The sequence below is a fragment of the Somniosus microcephalus genome, chromosome 28, assembly GCF_052327205.1.
Source record: "Somniosus microcephalus isolate GS21.2 chromosome 28, FLI_Smic_1.0, whole genome shotgun sequence".
In the NCBI taxonomy this organism is placed as follows: domain Eukaryota; kingdom Metazoa; phylum Chordata; class Chondrichthyes; order Squaliformes; family Somniosidae; genus Somniosus; species Somniosus microcephalus.
In genome coordinates this window covers 8,747,235-8,764,042 of record NC_141014.1, presented here as the reverse complement: position 1 = coordinate 8,764,042, position 16,808 = coordinate 8,747,235, and the positions used below count along the sequence as shown (strand labels likewise).

Here is a 16,808-nt window from a genome sequence, read left to right as displayed (position 1 = left end):
ATACTAAGATGGGAGGGAAAGTAGTGAGTGAGGAGGACATAAAAAACCTGCAAGGGGACATAGACAGGCTAAGTAAGTGGGCAGAGATTTGGCAGATGGAATACAATACTGGAAAGTGTGAGGTTATGCACTTTGGCAGGAAAAATCGTAGAGCAAGTTATTATCTTAATGGCAAGAAACTGGAAAGTACTGAAGTACAAAGGGATCTGGGGGTCCTGGTGCACGAAACTCAAAAGGTTAGTATGCAGGTGCAGCAAGTGATTAAGAAGGCCAATGGAATGTTGGCTTTCATTGCTAGGGGGATAGAATATAAAAATAGGGAGGTATTGCTTCAGTTGTACAAGATATTGGTGAGACCGCACCTGGAATACTGCATACAGTTTTGGTGTCCATACTTAAGAAAAGACATACTTGCTCTCGAGTCAGTACAAAGAAGGTTCACTCGGTTAATCCCGGGGATGAGGGGATGGACATATGAGGAGAGGTTGAGTAGATTGGGACTCTACTCATTGGAGTTCAGAAGAATGAGAGGCGATCTTATTGAAACATATAAGATTGTGAAGGGGTTGGATCGGGTGGATGCGGGGAAGATGTTCCCGATGATGGGTGAAACTAGAACTAGGGGGCATAGTCTTAGAATAAGGGGCTGCTCTTTCAAAACTGAGATGAGGAGGAACTACTTCACTCAGAGGGTGGTAGGTCCATGGAATATGCTGCCCCAAAAAGCTGTAGAAGCTACATCATTACATAAATTTAAAACAGAAATAGACAGTTTCCTAGAAGTAAAGGGAATTAAGGGTTACGGGGAGCGGGCAGGAATTTGGACATGAGTCTAGGTTCGGATCGGTCATGGCCCTGTGGGTAGCGGAGCGGGCCCAGGGGCCGTGTAGCCTGATCCTGCTCCTATTTCGTGTGTCTAATTCTGTTAGATTCAGGAGATGGTTCTGTGATAGTGGATTGGCGGTTAGGATCAGATCAGCCATGATCTTATTGAATGGCGGAGCAGGCTCGAGGGGCCGATTGGCCTACTCCTGCTCCTATTTCTTATGTTCTTATGTTCTTATAATCACAGCAATCAAAGGTGTGAATGGTGTCCAAACAGGTCAATCAGGAAAACATTACATCAAAGAACAATGAGGTGGGGTCACAAGGGGTCAAATGTTGCAGATGCTGGGGTCTGTATGAAAAACAAAAAACAAACAAAAAACTATTTTTTTGCTGGAAATCACAGCAGGTCCGGCCGCATCTGTGTAGAGAGAACAAGCCAACGACGACTCGAGTCTGGATGACTCTACGTCAGGTGGGGTTACATGTAGCGTGACATGAAACCAAGATCCCGGTTGAGGCCGTCCTCATGAGTGCGGAACTTGGCTATCAGTTTCTGCTCGACGATTTTGTGTTGTCGTGTGTCTCGAAGGCCGCCTTGGAGAATGCTTACCCGAAGATCGGAGGCTGAATGTCCTTGACTGCTGAAGTGTTCCCCGACTGGGAGGGAACACTCCTGCCTGACGATTGTTGTGCGGTGTCCGTTCATCCGTTGCCGCAGTGTCTGCATGGTTTCGCCGATGTACCATGCTCCGGGGCATCCTTTCCTGCAACGTATGAGGTAGACAACGTTGGCCGAGTCACATGAGTATGTACCATGTACCTGGTGGGTGGTGTCCTCACGTGTGATGATGGTATCTGTGTTGATGATCTGGCATGTCTTGCAGAGGTTGCCGTGGCAGGGTTGTGTGGTGTCGTGGTCGTTGTTCTCCTGAAAGCTGGGTAATTTGCTGCGAACGATGCTCTGTTTGAGGTTAGGCGGCTGTTTGAAGGCGAGTAGTGGAGGCGTGGGGATGGCCTTAGCGAGGAGGAATTTTTTCACCCAGAGAGTGGTGAACCTGTGGAATTCTCTACCACAGAAGGCAGTTGAGGCCAAATTATTAAATATATTCAAGAAGGAGTTGGATATATTTCTTAAGGCTAAAGGGATCAAGGGATATGGGGAGAAGGCAGGGACAGGGTACTGAATTTGGATGATCAGCCATGACCTCATTAAATGGCGGAGCAGGCTCGAGGGGCCGAATGGCCTACTCCTGCTCCTATCTTCTATATTTCTATGTTTCTATGTGGAGGAGGTGTTGTCAGCTGGAGGAGCTCGAGCTCTGGGTTTCGGAGCTTGAACAGCGGCTGGCGTCACTGCAGTGCATCCGTGAGGCTGGGAGCTTCATGTTTCAGGAGGTGGTCACCCCACAGTTTAAGAGTTTGCAGGCAGAGAGAGATTGGGTGACTGCCAGAAAGACAAGGAGGACCAGGCAGGTAGTGCAGGAGACCCCTGAGTACATCTTGCTCTCTAACCAGTAGTGGTGAGAGCGATGGTTCCTCTGGGGAGTGGGAGGTGGGACCTGTACAAGCCAGAGTCACGCCCACAGCACCACGGGTGGCTCAGTTGTACAGGGGTAAAGGAGGAAGGTCAGAAGAGCAATAGTGATAGGGATTCAACAGTTAGGGGACCAGACAGGCGTTTCTGTGGCCGCAGATGTGACTCCAGGATGGTATGTTACCTCCCTGGTGCCAGGGTCAAGGATGTCACTGAGCTGTTGCAGGACATTCTGTAGTGGGAGGGTGAACAGCCAGAGGTCGTGGTCCATATCGGTACCGATGACATAGATAGAAAGAGGGATGAGGTCCTGCAGGCAGATTTTAAGGAGCTAGGAAAGAGATTAAAAAGCAGGACCTCAAAGGTAGTAATCTCTCGGTGCCATGTGCTAGTGAGTATAGAAATAGAAGGATAGAGCAGATGAATGCATGGCTGGAGAGATGGTGCAGGAAGGAGGGCTTTAGATTCCTGAGGCATTGGGACCGATTCTGGGGAAGGTGGGACCTGTACAAGCTGGACGGGTTCCTCCTCAACAGGGCCGGGACCAATATCCTCATGGGGAGGTTTGCTAGTGCTGTTGGGGAGGGTGTAACTTAGCTTGGCAGGGAGATGAGAACCTGAGCATAGATTCAGAAGGGAGAGAAGCAAAGCTGGAAATGGAAGGCAGTAAATTAGTAAGTGAGTTTGGAAGGCAGAGGAAACAAAGGCTAGAAAATAGACAACAAAGGGCAGTGCTTAAGGGTATATACGTCAATGCAAGGAATCTAGTAAATAAGGCAGATGAGCTGAGGGCACAGATAGACACGTTGGAGTATGATATTGTGAAGGAATATACTATATAGCCTTTTTAGAAAAATGCACTGTCTTATGAAAGAATTCTGGACTTGTTGAGATAAGGCAGTGGTTGACCCTGAAGAGTACCTTATAAGGAACTCTACCTTATAAATTCTTTAAAACATGACAAACTGGGTTTGGAAATTTAGAAATCTAACTATGAAATAGCTATGAAAGAATTCTGTCTATTGAAACAGGACAAGTTGTTGACCCTGAATAAATAACCTTATTGAAACAGAAGAATGGGTGGCTCCGAGTGGCTGACCTTTTGGGAACAACACAATGGTCAACCCTGGATATGTGATATAAATTAAACTTTGTAAAGATGGCACATAAGATAAGGAACATCTGCCATCGTCGTAAAGATGACACATAAAATAAGGGACATCTGCCTTTCACGCCTTTTTATATGGTGAACCCAAAACACCTGGAGATGAAGGCACAAACCAAAAGTGTGGATAAAAATATATAAAATATGATGGGGGCCGAGGTTATGATCTGAAATTGTTGAACTCAATATTGAGTCCGGAAGGCTGTAAAGTGCCTAATCGGAAGATGAGGTGCTGTTCCTCGAGCTTACGCTGAGCTTCCGTGGAACAATGCAAGAGGCCGCGGACGGTGAGGTCCGAGTGGGAATGGGGCGGTGAATTGAAATGACAGGCGACCGGAAGCTCGGGGTCATCCTTACGGACTGAACAGACGTGTTCCGCAAAGCGGTCACCCAATCTGCGTTTGGTCTCCCCAATGTAGAGGAGACCACATCATGAGCAGCGAATACAGTATACTAGATTGCAAGAAGTACAAGTAAATCGCTGTTTCACCTGGAAGGGGTGTTTGGGGCCCTGGACAGTGGGAAGGGGGGAGGTATAAGGGCAGGTGTTGCATCTCCTGCGCTTACACGGGAAGGTGCCGGGCGAAGGGAAAGGGATGCTGGGGGTGATAGAGAAGTGGACTCGGGTGTCTCGGAGGGAGCGGTCTCTACGGAATGCTGAAAGGGGAGGGGAGTGGAAGGTGCGTTTGGTAGTGGGATCACGTTGGAGGTGGCGGAAATGGCGGAGGATGATCCGTTGAATGTGGTGGCTGGTGGGGTGAAAGATGAGGACAAGGGGAACCCTATCGTGGTTCTGGGAGGGAGGGGCAGGGGTGAGGGCAGAAGTGCGGGAGATAGAACGGACACGGTCGAGGGCCGTGTCAACCATGGTAGAGGGGAATCCATGGTTGAGGAAAAAGGAAGACATGTCGGAAGCACTGGTGTGGAAAGTGGCATCGTCGGAGCAGATGCGGCGGAGACGGAGAAACTGGGAGAATGGAATAGAGTCCTTACAGGAGGCGGGGTGGGAGGAAGTGTAGTCCAGGTAGCTGTGGGAGTCAGTGGGCTTGTAGTGAATGTTGGTCAATAACCTATCCCCAGAGATGGAGAAGTCGAGGAAGGGAAGGGAAGGGAAGAGTCGGAGATGGACCATGTGAAGGTGAGGGAAGGGTGGAACTTGGAAGCAAAGTGAATGAACTTATCTAGTTCAGGGCGAGAGCAGGAAACGGCACCGATACAGTCATCAATGTACCGGAAAAAGAGGTGAGGGAGGGGACCCGAGTAAGACTGGAACAAAGAGTGTTCCACATATCCCACGAAAAGGCAGGCATAGCTAGGGCCCATGCGGGTACCCATAGCAACACCTTTGATTTGGAGGAAATGAGTGGAGTCAAAGGAGAAGTTGTTCAATGTGAGAAGAAGTTCAGCCAGGCGGAGGAGGGTGGTGGTGGATGGGGACTGGTTGGGCCTCTGTTCAAGGAAGAAGCGAAGCGCCCTCAGGCCATCCTGGTGGGGGATGGAGGTGTAGAGGGATTGTACGTCCATGGTGAAAAGGAGGCGGTTGGGGCCAGGAAACTGGAAACTGTTAGAGTGGCGGAGGGTGTCGGAAGAGTCGCGGATGTAGGTGGGAAGAGACTGGACAAGGGGAGAAAAGATAGAGTTGAGATAGGAAGAGATAAGCTCCGTGAGGCAAGAACAGGCTGAAACGATGGGTCTAGCAGGGCAGTCCTGTTTGTGGATCTTGGGAAGGAGGTAGAAGCGGGCTGTGCGGGGTTGGGGGACTATGGGGTTGGTGGCCGCGGGGGGAAGATCTCCAGAGGGGAGGCAGGGAAAGCCTGGTGGGGAGGTGTTGCATCTGCCCTTTTACCTCCTCCCTTCCCACCGTCCAGGGCTCCAAACACTCCTTCCAGCTGAAACAGCGATTTATTTGGACTTCTTGCAATTTAATATACTGTATTCGCTGCTCACGATGTGGCCTCCTCTACACTGGGGAGACCAAGCGCAGATTGGGTGACCGCTTTGCAGAACACCTCCGTTCAGTCCGCAAGCGTGACTCGAGCTTCTGGTCGTCTGTCACATTCATTCTCCGCTCCACTCCCCCTCTGACCTCTCCGTCCTTGGCCTCTTGCACTTTTCCAATGAAGCTCAATGGAAGTTCGAGGATCAGCACCTCATCTTTCGATTAGGCACTTTACAGCCTTCTGGACTCAACATTGAGTTCAATCATTTCAGACCATAACCACTGCTCCCATTTTTTCGGATGGCAGCTGTTGATGATTCTGCCATTCCCATTTACACCTCCTCTAGACCCAGCTTTCGCTTCTTTACTTGTTCCATTACCATCTCCTTTTGTCTTTTAATCTCTCCTGCCTTCCACCCTATCACAGACCTTCCCTTTTGTTCTTTCCTCCCCTCCCCCCTCTCCCTGCTTCTGTACTTGCTTAAAAACATAGAAACATCGAAGATCGGAGCAGGAGTAGGCCATTCGGCCCCTCGAGCCTGCTCCGCCATTTAATGAGATCATGGCTGATCATCCAAATTCAGTGCCCTGTCCCTGCCTTCTCCCCATATCACTTGATCCCTTTAGCCTTAAGAAATATATCTAACTCCTTCTTGAATATATTTAATGAATTGGCCTCAACTGCCTTGTGTGGTAGAGAATTCCACAGGTTCACCACTCTCTGGGTGAAGAAATTCCTCCTCATCTCTGTCCTAAATGGCTTACCCCTTATCCTTAGACTGTGAGCCCTGGTTCTGGACTCCCCCGCCATCGGGAACATCCTTCCTGCATCGAGCCTGTCTAGTCCTGTTAGAATTTCATACGTTTCAATGAGATCCCCTCGCATTCTTCTAAACTCCAGCGAGTACAAGCCCAATCGACCCAATCTCTCCTCATACGTCATTCCTGCCATCCCAGGTATCAGCCTGGTGAATCTTCGCTGCACTCCCTCCATGGCAAGAACATCCTTCCTCAGATAAACCTTTTACATCTCCAACTTTTTCCAGTTCTGGTGAAAGGCCATCGACCTGAAACGTTAACTCTGTTTCTCTCTCCACAGATGCTGCCTGACCTGCTAAGCATTTCCAGCATTTTCTGTTTTTATTTCAGATTTCCAGCATCCGCAGTACTTTGCTGCTGTATGAGAGGACTCTGGGTAGCGGACACCTTTACTCGTTTAAGAAGCAATCAGATGCAGTAATGGGGAGTATAGGGATGTTGTGGAGGGATGAATTAATAAGGGCAAATGGCCTTTCCCATCACCACGTGTCTGGTGATCTGAAGTCCAGGCAGACTCCACACCTCTGTTGGATTAATGTGGAACTGGGAGTTTGTTGGCAAAGGAGGGCGAGGACATCTGTTGGAAGAGCACGGAACTGCAACACACCTGCACTACTGCAAAGCTCGCTGCAATTTCACCGGAAAATAATCAATATTTTCCTTATTTTATTTACATAATTGCTATTAAAAATATAATCCATATCTTCAGGGCATAAACAGGAAACAGTCAATGTAAAATGAACTATTGTGGAGTAAAGATGAGAGGCTTTTAATCAGGAAATGTCTGATTGTTCAGCATTTGGAACAGGTTTTCACCTCTTGCTGAATTGGAAAAGTTCAGATTGATTTAAACCACTGACTGATTAAAATGCAAATCTTAACGATTAAGATGGAATAAAAAGCCGGTATCAGTAACGGTGACCATGAAGCCATGGATGTAAAGATCGCATCAATTAACGTGCGTAGCATAAAAACCACCACACGGTGTGTTTCCACCTTGGGGTACCTCGCCAAGGTCAAGGCCGACCTGTTGTTCCTGCAGGAGTGCGGCCTACCGCACCTCAGCAACTACCGGCAGTGGTCACGATGGTGGTCCCACGGACAATCGATCTGGTCAGGAGGCAACGATTGCCGTGCCTCCAGCCTGGGTATTCTGCTGCGGGGAGGCGACTTCACCATCACCGAAGTTAAGGAGGTGGTGGGTGGCCGCCTCCTCATAGCAGACGTGTTGTACAAGAACGCCCCGCTCAGGCTGATCAATATGTACGCCCCGGCTCTCAAGAACGAGCGGCTGGCCGTTTTCCAGAAAAGTTTGTACAGGGCAACACCTTTGACCACAAGGCCGTCAAGCAGTGGTCAGCACGTAACGTCCTCGAGACCCTACGGGAAAAGGAGATGGTAGATCCTGTCGGATGGTTCCCCGAGCACAGACTGTCGAAGTCATTTGGCAGAATGCCTCATCACCAGAACTCACAAACAAGCACCAAGACGTAGCTTGGCTGGTGGTGAGAAGGGCCCTCCCCGTCAGATCCTTCATGCACTCCCGGCGTCTCTGCTCCACCGCACGCTGTCCGCGAGGAGGCTGCGCTTGGGACGAGACCATCATCCATCTCCTTCTGGAATGTGCCTTTGCAAAGAAGGTCTGGAAAGAGATGCAGTGGTCTTTGTCGAGGTTCATCCCGAGCAGCTCGGTAACACAGGACTCTGTGCTCTACGGACTGTTCCCAGGGACGCACACCGAGACAAACATCAACTGCTGCTGGAAGATCATCAACTCGGTGAAAGACGCCCTTTGGTCTGCCCGAAACCTGCTGGTCTTCCAGAGCAAGGAGATGTCCACGACCGAGTGTTGCAGATTGGCACATTCCAAGGTCCGGGAGTACGTGCTGAGGGACGCACTAAAGGTTGGTGCCGCCGCCGCCAAGGCACGATGGGGAAGGGCCACAGTTTAAGGCCCTCCCGCCAGTGTACACTGAGGGGCTGAAACCAGTGTAAAATCCCCCTTGTGCTGTCTGTAACAGAAAATGTAGAATGTAATGTAAATGTAGATGTAAACTGCATTGTAACTGGAATGAGGCACCCGTGAGTGCCATGTACTGTATTTAATCTGTATTGCACTTTGTGAAATGTAACACTTTGTAAGATTTCAATCACAGGACACACACAGATTACCCAAAGGGTCTTAGGAGTTTGTAATGCTTTTTATTAAAGAGCTACAGTTGAAAGCATAATCAGATATTACATGTGGTTAAGCTAAGTATAACAGACACACAACCCGTGACAGTAGAGAGCGATCTATGACCCCCGAAGCGGAGTGCCATGACTCGACAGACGAACGGACGGTTAGACGCCCGATGAGACAGCGTGGAGGTCTCGGGTCAGCGGATCTCTGCAGCCAGTAGCAGCAGTCACTTCTGTTAATTCGACCCTTGAGCTGTTGGAGGTGTTAGGCCGCCAGCCAGCACTGATTTCCACCTCAGAGGCTAAACTTGATCAAGGTGTTAGGCCGCCAGCATTGATTTCCACCTCGAGGAAGCCGTTGCCCCTCACTGTCTGACTATTTCTTTCTCGGTCCTTTATATTTATATGTTATTTCGGTGGGCTGGTGATTACCTGGTGTCAATCATGGCTGACAAGTCCTTCCCCTCATCTTTCTGAGGAATGTCTTGTTATGTTTCTTTAAGGACATTTTATGACTTTCTGGCTCCATATTGTCTAACCATCATCCCACCATCCTGTGTTTTGCATTTTACGATTCCCTTATCACTTTCACGCCCTGGCCTCGGCCATTGGACCCTGCTGATATATATTAATTCCCAGCCACATCTCTTCAGTTTGTTGTCAGACTCTGTTCTAAGAATTAAAACCCCATTTACGAGTCTAATTTCTTACAACTTGAATTGTACCTTTACAAATTTTTGTGAATAAAGTATATTTATGAAACAAAAGAAAAAGCTGTGCGCGGCGACGGCATTGCCTCACTGCCGCTCGAGCTCCAACCTGGCAACTCAGAACAGGCCAGGGATTGAACCCAAGCACATTCCTGCTCTTACATTAAGTAAGTAAAACAAAATATAATAATAATTATATATGCTTAATTGTACAACTAATTTTTTTATACAGAAAAAATAACTCAATTGTGTTACGGGGGGGGTCCCTGAATTTTTTATAACATGGGTGAGGGCCTCGGCAGCAAAAGGCCGGAGGATCAACAGAAGTCGGTCCTTGGGCCGTAGCCACATGCTCGGGGCGAGCTGCCGACACTGGCTGTGCCTCCTGCCTCCATGGGAAGGTGTTTTTTCATTTTTTCCCCCAAAGTTTACCTTTGGTTGGCAGTTGCAGGGACAGCATTGTGTGGTGGTTGTCTCGGGCACCAGGTGAAATATAAAGCATTTTCAGATGCAGTGATATCGTTTTTGTGAAGTGCTGCGACCTGTTAGCGATGAAATAAAGGTACTAATGAGCTTTATAAACCAACTCCCAATCTATTTTGGTTTATTTTTAAGGGTACGGTAGTGTAGTGGTTATGTTACTAGATTAATAATCCTAGAAGTCTTGACCTAATGATCCAGAGACTGGGCTGGATTTTGCCAGGCCCGAGGAGGTGGGATTGGAGGCGTGTGGGGTATTAAAATTGCAAAAAGTGGCAGGCGGGCCCGACCCCGCCTCCATCCCGCCTCCAAGCAATTTTCCCAAATGCATGGTTTCTGATCCCGTCTCCGTCCCACCTCCAAGAGGTGGGACAGGCCCTTAAGGCCCTTAACAACCACTAAATTGCCTCTATAATCCCATTTTGAGAGGCCTTTCTGATTTTAACACCTTTCCCACGTGATTCACGTCTCCTCTGAAACACGACGGTGAAACCTGGCGGGAGCACAATTGGGATTGCTGACTATCAGCTGCAGGTCAAACATTAAACAGGAGGTTTGATCAGCCATCATTTGCAGGTGGCAGGACTTTGTTGTCTCAGGTCTGGGGGAACTTTTAGAAGGCATAACCACAGCTGTGGAAGTTTGGAGCCTGACACCCATCTCCAGTGTGACCCCCTGGGAAACCCCTCTCGCCACCTTGACTGAGCACTTCCTCAACTGAGGCATATACCAGAAGCGTGGGAGCCATTTATTTCCTTCCCTTCTGGACATTAGATGAGGACGAAGACCAGCTGCGGCACCAGCAGAACCAGGAACAGCAGCAGCACCAACAGCAGCGCCAAGCTGCTGCTCACCCACCTGAAGCTGCACAGGCCAGAAGGGGCCAGCGCATGGAAGCCCGTCGGCGCAGGAGATACCCCCCAAACAGGGTCTACAGACACAGGGTCAGCTACCGCAACATGTCTGAGCAGCAGTGCCAAAGGCGGCTCCGACTTTCGCGAGAGGTAGTGGGTGACATCTGCGCAATGCTGCAACAAGACCTGGAGCCCAGAGGACCAGGTGGACAACCCTTACCAGTGGCCGTCAAAGTCACCACCGCACTCAACTTTTTTGCTTCAGGCTCATTCCAGGGATCAGCAGCAGACATCAGTGGCATCTCCCAGGCGGCCGCACACACTTGCACCACGCAGGTAACCGATGCCCTCTTTGCCATCGCGCACAATCACATCCATTTCTCCAAGGATCAAGCAAGTGTCACGGCGCGTGCGGTTGGATTAGCTAATCTGGCAGGCTTTCCAAGGGTGCAGGGCATCGTTGACTGCACACATGTGGCCCTTAAGGCACCCCATCATAATCCAGGCATTTTTGTCAACCACAAGGGCTTCCATTCTCTCAACATTCAGCAGTTGCCATGACTCCTTCATGCTGCACCAGTCTAGTGTGTCTCTGCTCTTCAGTCCGCCAGACCAACTTAACGGATGGCTACTTGGAGACAAGGGCTATCCCCTGAAGACGTGGCTAATGACGCCGTTGAGGAGCCCATCCAACGAAGCTGAGGAGAGCTACAACTCCAGCCACATGTCCACCAGAGCCATAATCGAGCAAACCATCGGCATGCTGAAGATGCGCTTCAGATGCCTGGATAGATCAGGTGGAGCCCTGCAGTACTCAGCAGTCAGGGTCTCCAGAATTGGCGTGGTTTGCTGTGCACTTCACAACATGGCACAGCGTCGTGGCTTGCAGATTCCTAAGGACCAAGTGGCTCCTCACATATCCTCCTCAGATGAGGAGGAGGAGGAGGAGGAGAGCGAAAACAAACGTCTTGCATTGGCCCATCAACCAGCGGCAGCAGTACGCAAGGACATTGCTGCCCGGGATGCAAGGAACGCACTCATCTTGGCCAGATTTGCTTAGCCTAGCCAATCAAGCACTTTTGCCTCGCAGCTTCTTACCAGAGCATCGACAATGGCCAAGAACCAACAGATTCCTAGCAATTTGATCACCATCCTGACAATTGCAAGTAATCCTAAACCCTCAATGTGGAAGTCCCATTTGCGAAATGACACACGCCACAACTGCAACAGTTGCCATCAGAATTTTTATTTACAATAACCAACTGATGGCATTTAAAAAATAAACACATTTCACCCAAGTGACTACCCTTGTGACTATTTGTGCAGTATCTTGCTCTTACGCGTGCTCCTACGTGGTACTTCCCCTGTGGCTTCAGCAGGTGTGGAGGCCCCTTGCTCACTTTCTTGCTGCTCCTGTCTCGACACCTTTGGCGGGCGTCCTCTGGGGTTGCGAACCTGTGAGGGCTCGGCAACATTCTGCTGCTCCTGCGGCTGTGCAGGGATTGAGACGCCGATCTTAGTTGGGTGGGGACTCTGGTGGGGCTCTGACCAAGGACTTGGCAGTGGCATGGAAGTGTGAGCGCTTGGAGAGGAGCCCCCACTTCCTTGTTCCCTGCCACCAACATCCCTCTCATGGGTCAGGTCCACCTCAGCGCTTGCAAATGGCTTGAGAGCACCTTGCTGCACATCAGGGGGGCCATGGGGACCCGTATCTGCACTGGCAGTCCTACTCAGAAGGACTTCCATGAAGGTCTGGTTTCTCTGTTCAATAGCTGACCATCGCTCCTCCAGAGATGTCAGTCTATTGTGAACACTCACCATGTTTTCTACACTCTGGCGACTTAGCTCCTCCATGGCCGTAGCCATCCTCTCGTCTACTGTAGCCATCCTTTCCATGGAGGTTGCCATCCTTTCCGTGGTGCTGTGTTCATGCGCCAATGACTCCACAAAGGCTCTGCTCATGTTCGCGATGGACTCCTCCATTCGCTCCACACTCGCAGCGACCCTGGAGACAAAACCTGCCAGAGACTCCTGCAACTGTTCCTGGAGTTCCAGCACCGCTGTTCTTCTGGATGGACCCAGAGGCAGAGGGTCGACATGCAGCTGTCCCTGTCTCCACAATCTGCTGATGCTCACTTGTGAGCTGTGATACACCAGGTGACAACACTACTCTATCTCACGATGGTCCCACCGAGGTGTGAGTGTCTGCGCTGGTGACGGGTTGGCTGAATTTTGCTGACGCTGCGCCCTCAGAGGTTGCAGTTTCCTCTGAGGAGTCTGGCGGCTCCGGCTGTTCCTCCTGGACAGTGGGGACGGGTGCTTGCGATGGTCCTGTGGGGGAGTAAAGGAAAGAGTCAGAGATGTGAGGCCAAGGTTACATGCACATTGCATATTGCAGATGATCATAAGTCAATCTGTTAGAGCTTCAGAATCATTATCAGCGACTCATGCAATGTCAATGAGAGAGATCGAAAACTATTCTGTCACCAGCTTGCTGTGATGCACCCTTCTGTCCATCCCACACTTGCGCATCGTCCTCGAGTCCCACGATCTCCAGGACCGCCTCCTCCCAGGGGGTGAGCTGCGCTACTGAGGGTGGCCCTCCTCCTGTCCTCCTCTTTCCCTCTTATTGTGAGCTCTCTTTTCCTGCAATGGGGGAGACAAGTGGAGGTTGAGTGAGAATGAAGGAGTGAGTGTAGAGAATCCATATCATTGCTGGTTAGAAGGAGACAAAGATGGAGTGAGTTGGCAAGACCAAGGGCCCTCCCTGTGTTTTGTAAGTTGTTTTCATAGCATCACAGTGATAGGGAGTGTGAGGGCTGCATAGTCGAATAGTTAGGTGAATGTGACCATAGAGAGAGAGGGAATGGGTGAGGGTGCAGGGATGTCAGTGACAAGTGGGATGTGGAGGAAGAGGTTGCTAAAGCTGAGTGCTGGTGAGGAAAGGCAATGGGGATCAGATTGAGGGTGATGGGAAAGTCATACTCACTTTTCCAGTGCGCAGAAGGTCATGAAACCTCTTCCTGCACTGAAGCCAGGTTCTGTGGATCATCGACAATGAGTTGACCTCTTGGGCCAGCTGGAGCCTTTGTAGGGCGTAGTGATACCGTAGTACCACTCCTGGCCATAGGGGTATAAATAGTACTGTGGGTACTGATCTCCCCTCAGTTCCCGCCTGTTGGTATTAAGTAAAGACCTACGTTGAATCTTCCAAGCTGTCTCGTCATTATTGCATTAAGTATAGACACATACTTTATAAAAGTCACCATGACTGTAAGTGGGAGCGGACTGCCCCTGTATCGAGGGTGGGCCAACAGTTGGGTGGTTCTTGTTATTTTTTTTTTTAAGTGGGAACCCTGGTTGAAATTAAAAGGGAGCAAAGATCAATAGTTATATTCATTCATTTATTTATTTATATTCTTTACACATGTATTTTTTAGAGAACAAATGAATTCTGTTATGAAGTTCAGTTTAAATCTGAGTATTTCCTTGGTCTGATGTAGTTCAGTCCCCATTTTAAAGTCATAGAATTATATTGGCTGCAACTTTCCTTACCTGGGCAGGTTCAGTCCGGGCGGAGTCCATGGTGGGTCCCGACCCTGCTGCTGGCTCCATCCCACTGTATCGAATAAACTTACCTTAATGGGGCGCATTAAGCCTGCCCAGCACGTTACCCGACCCAATGAGATGGAGCGGGTCTGGTTACATCACTCATGACGTGTTTTAAGCTGGGATCCTTAAAGGGACCCTGGCCATGTTAAATTTTAAGTTCAATCTAACATAGTGGGTGTTGAATCTTTACTGTACAATCATATAATAAAAGTTATATATGAGTGGCAAAGAAATATTTACATAATATTATCATTAAGTAATATGACTTCATCTACAAATACGATCAAGAACATAATTAAAAAGTACATTAATTGTGAAGTTATTGGTGCTTTAGTCACAAATCTATAGACTTTTGTATCAGTAACTGGTACAAATAAAAGGTGTGTGTCTATAGGTAGTACGTAAAATTAAGCTGATTTTAAAGGTAGTTGGAAAGGGGTAAATTTACAATCTGATACAAGTTCAGTGGAAGAGCTGCGGAATCCCTGACAAACTGTGTGATATGTGTGTGGTGCGTGTGGTGGGGGTGTGCGCGTGTGGTGGTGGTGTGTGTGGGTGGGTTGTGTGTGTGTGGGTGGTGGGTTGTGTGGGTGGGTTGTGTGTGTGTGTGTGTGGTGTGTGTCTGATATGTGTGTGTGTGGGGTGTGGTGTGTGGTGTGTGGTGTGTGTGTGTGTGTGGTGTGTGTGTGGTGTGTGTGGGTGTGGTGTGTGGTGTGGTGTGTGTGTGGTGTGTGTGTGTGGTCTGTGTGTGGGTGTGGTGTGTGGTGTGGTGTGTGTGTGTGGTGTGGTGTGTGGTGTGTGTGTGTGGTGGTGTGGTGTGTGTGTGCGGGTGTGTGTGTGGTGTGTGTGTGGTGTGTGGTGTGTGTGTGGTGTGTGGTGTGTGGGTGGGTGTGGTGTGGTGTGTGGTGTGTGTGTGGTGGGTGTGGTGTGTGTGTGGTGGGTGTGGTGTGTGTGGTGGGTGTGGTGTGTGTGTGGTGTGGTGTGTGTGTGGTGTGTTGTGTGTGTGGTGTGCGGGTGTGTGTGGTGTGTGTGTGGTGTGTGTGTGGTGTGTGGTGGGTGTGTTGTGTGTGTGGTGTGTTGTGTGTGTGGTGTGTGGTGTGGTGTGTGTGTGGTGTGTTGTGTGGTGTGCGGGTGTGTGTGGTGTGGTGTGTGTGTGTGTTGTGTGTGGTGTGTTGTGTGTGGTGTGTTGTGTGTGTGGTGTGCGGGTGTTTTGCTCAAGGACTGGTTCCTAAGGTTTCCCTGGAGTTTGTAGCTCTGGATTGTTGCAGATTGGACAGCAGGTTCAGGCCGGAACCGAGTGTGGCGCAGCTGGAGTGATCAGCAGGTGCATTTGCGAGCAAGTGTTTGGCAATGGCGGCACCCAGGAGCTGCGCGCGAACCCCACGCCAGGCCGGACAGCACGAGAGGTGGCAGAGCGAGCAGGGCCCTGTGCCCCCGACACCCCCTAACCCTGGGATCGGCCTACGCTGGGCCCGGAGAGCATGAGAGCACGAGAGGTGGCAGAGCGAGCAGGGCCTAGAGCCCTGACACTCCCAAACCCCAGGACATTGTTTAGGTCCTGCCCCTCCCCATATGGGCACATGCGCAGAAGACTGTGCAAATAATCACAGTGGACCTTTGCAAGTGGGAGTGACTGACCCTGGATCGAGAAGGTTCCTGCTATTTCAGTGGGAGCCCTGGTTGAAATTAAAACAGAGCGAAGATCAATCGTTATATTCATTTATTCCGAGGCTGGGGCAATTACAGCTGTTCTGGTGCACGGAGAGAACAGTTGGGATCGGGGTAGAACGTGATCCAGGTCTAAGGGGGGGGGTAATGAGAGTGAGAACAATCCACGTGGGAAGACTGATCACGTTCTCCCCCCCTCTGTTAGACATGGATCATGTTCTGCCAATGACTGAGTGAATCTCTTTCCACACATGGAGCAGGTGAACGGCCTCTATACAGTGTGAACTCGCTGGTGTGTCAGAAGGTTGGTTGAACACACACACCCCACTCACATGCCCCACACACATGGACCCACTGATTTATTGATTAACAAATCCTTACTAGCTTCCTGCTATAGTAGCACCATCTGAGATCCAGAGGCCATTGAGTATTTGCACTTTTTGTTTTCCATTTCCTATTTTAATGAGCGTTTCTTAAAGTTGTAGTCTTGACCTTGGATTAAAGCATTTTTATCACTTCCAGAAGGAAAAAAACATAAAACTCCAAAGAAGTAACTAACGCACTAATTAGAGTATAAAGTCTTTTATTTTACCAGCCAAGGACAACTATAATTACAATTGCAGTACACTAGATAACAGAGGATCGTCACAAAGCTAACTACAGCTCCACTTTCTGTTGGCTGTGAGACAAGACTGGATCAAATTTCACATTGTAGGCAAACTGTTGGGTGTGTCTTGTCCTCCAAAGGCACCAATCAGAAAGCTGGTCCAACCCATTGGTGTTGCAAATAAATACAGCCAAAAAGATTCACTAGAATACCAGAACTGAGAGGTTATAACTATCAGGAATGTTTGAACCAGCTAGGGCTCTTTTTTCTAGAGAGAAGGCTGAGGCGTGATCTGATAAGAGAGGCGTTTCTCGCTGTGTGTGGGGGGGGGGAGAAGGCAGGAGAGATTAAATGACAAAAAGTATAGTGGTGCAAAACAAAAGGAGATGGTAATGCGACAAGCAAAGAAAC

The 16,808-nt window shown here is 49.5% G+C and overlaps 1 pseudogene; it reads left to right on the top strand.

Annotated features, from left to right (window-relative positions):
* The first annotated feature begins 203 nt into the window (after window positions 1-203).
* On the top strand, window positions 204-8,237 carry LOC147098762 (uncharacterized; annotated as a pseudogene).
* Window positions 8,238-16,808: the final 8,571 nt, after the last annotated feature.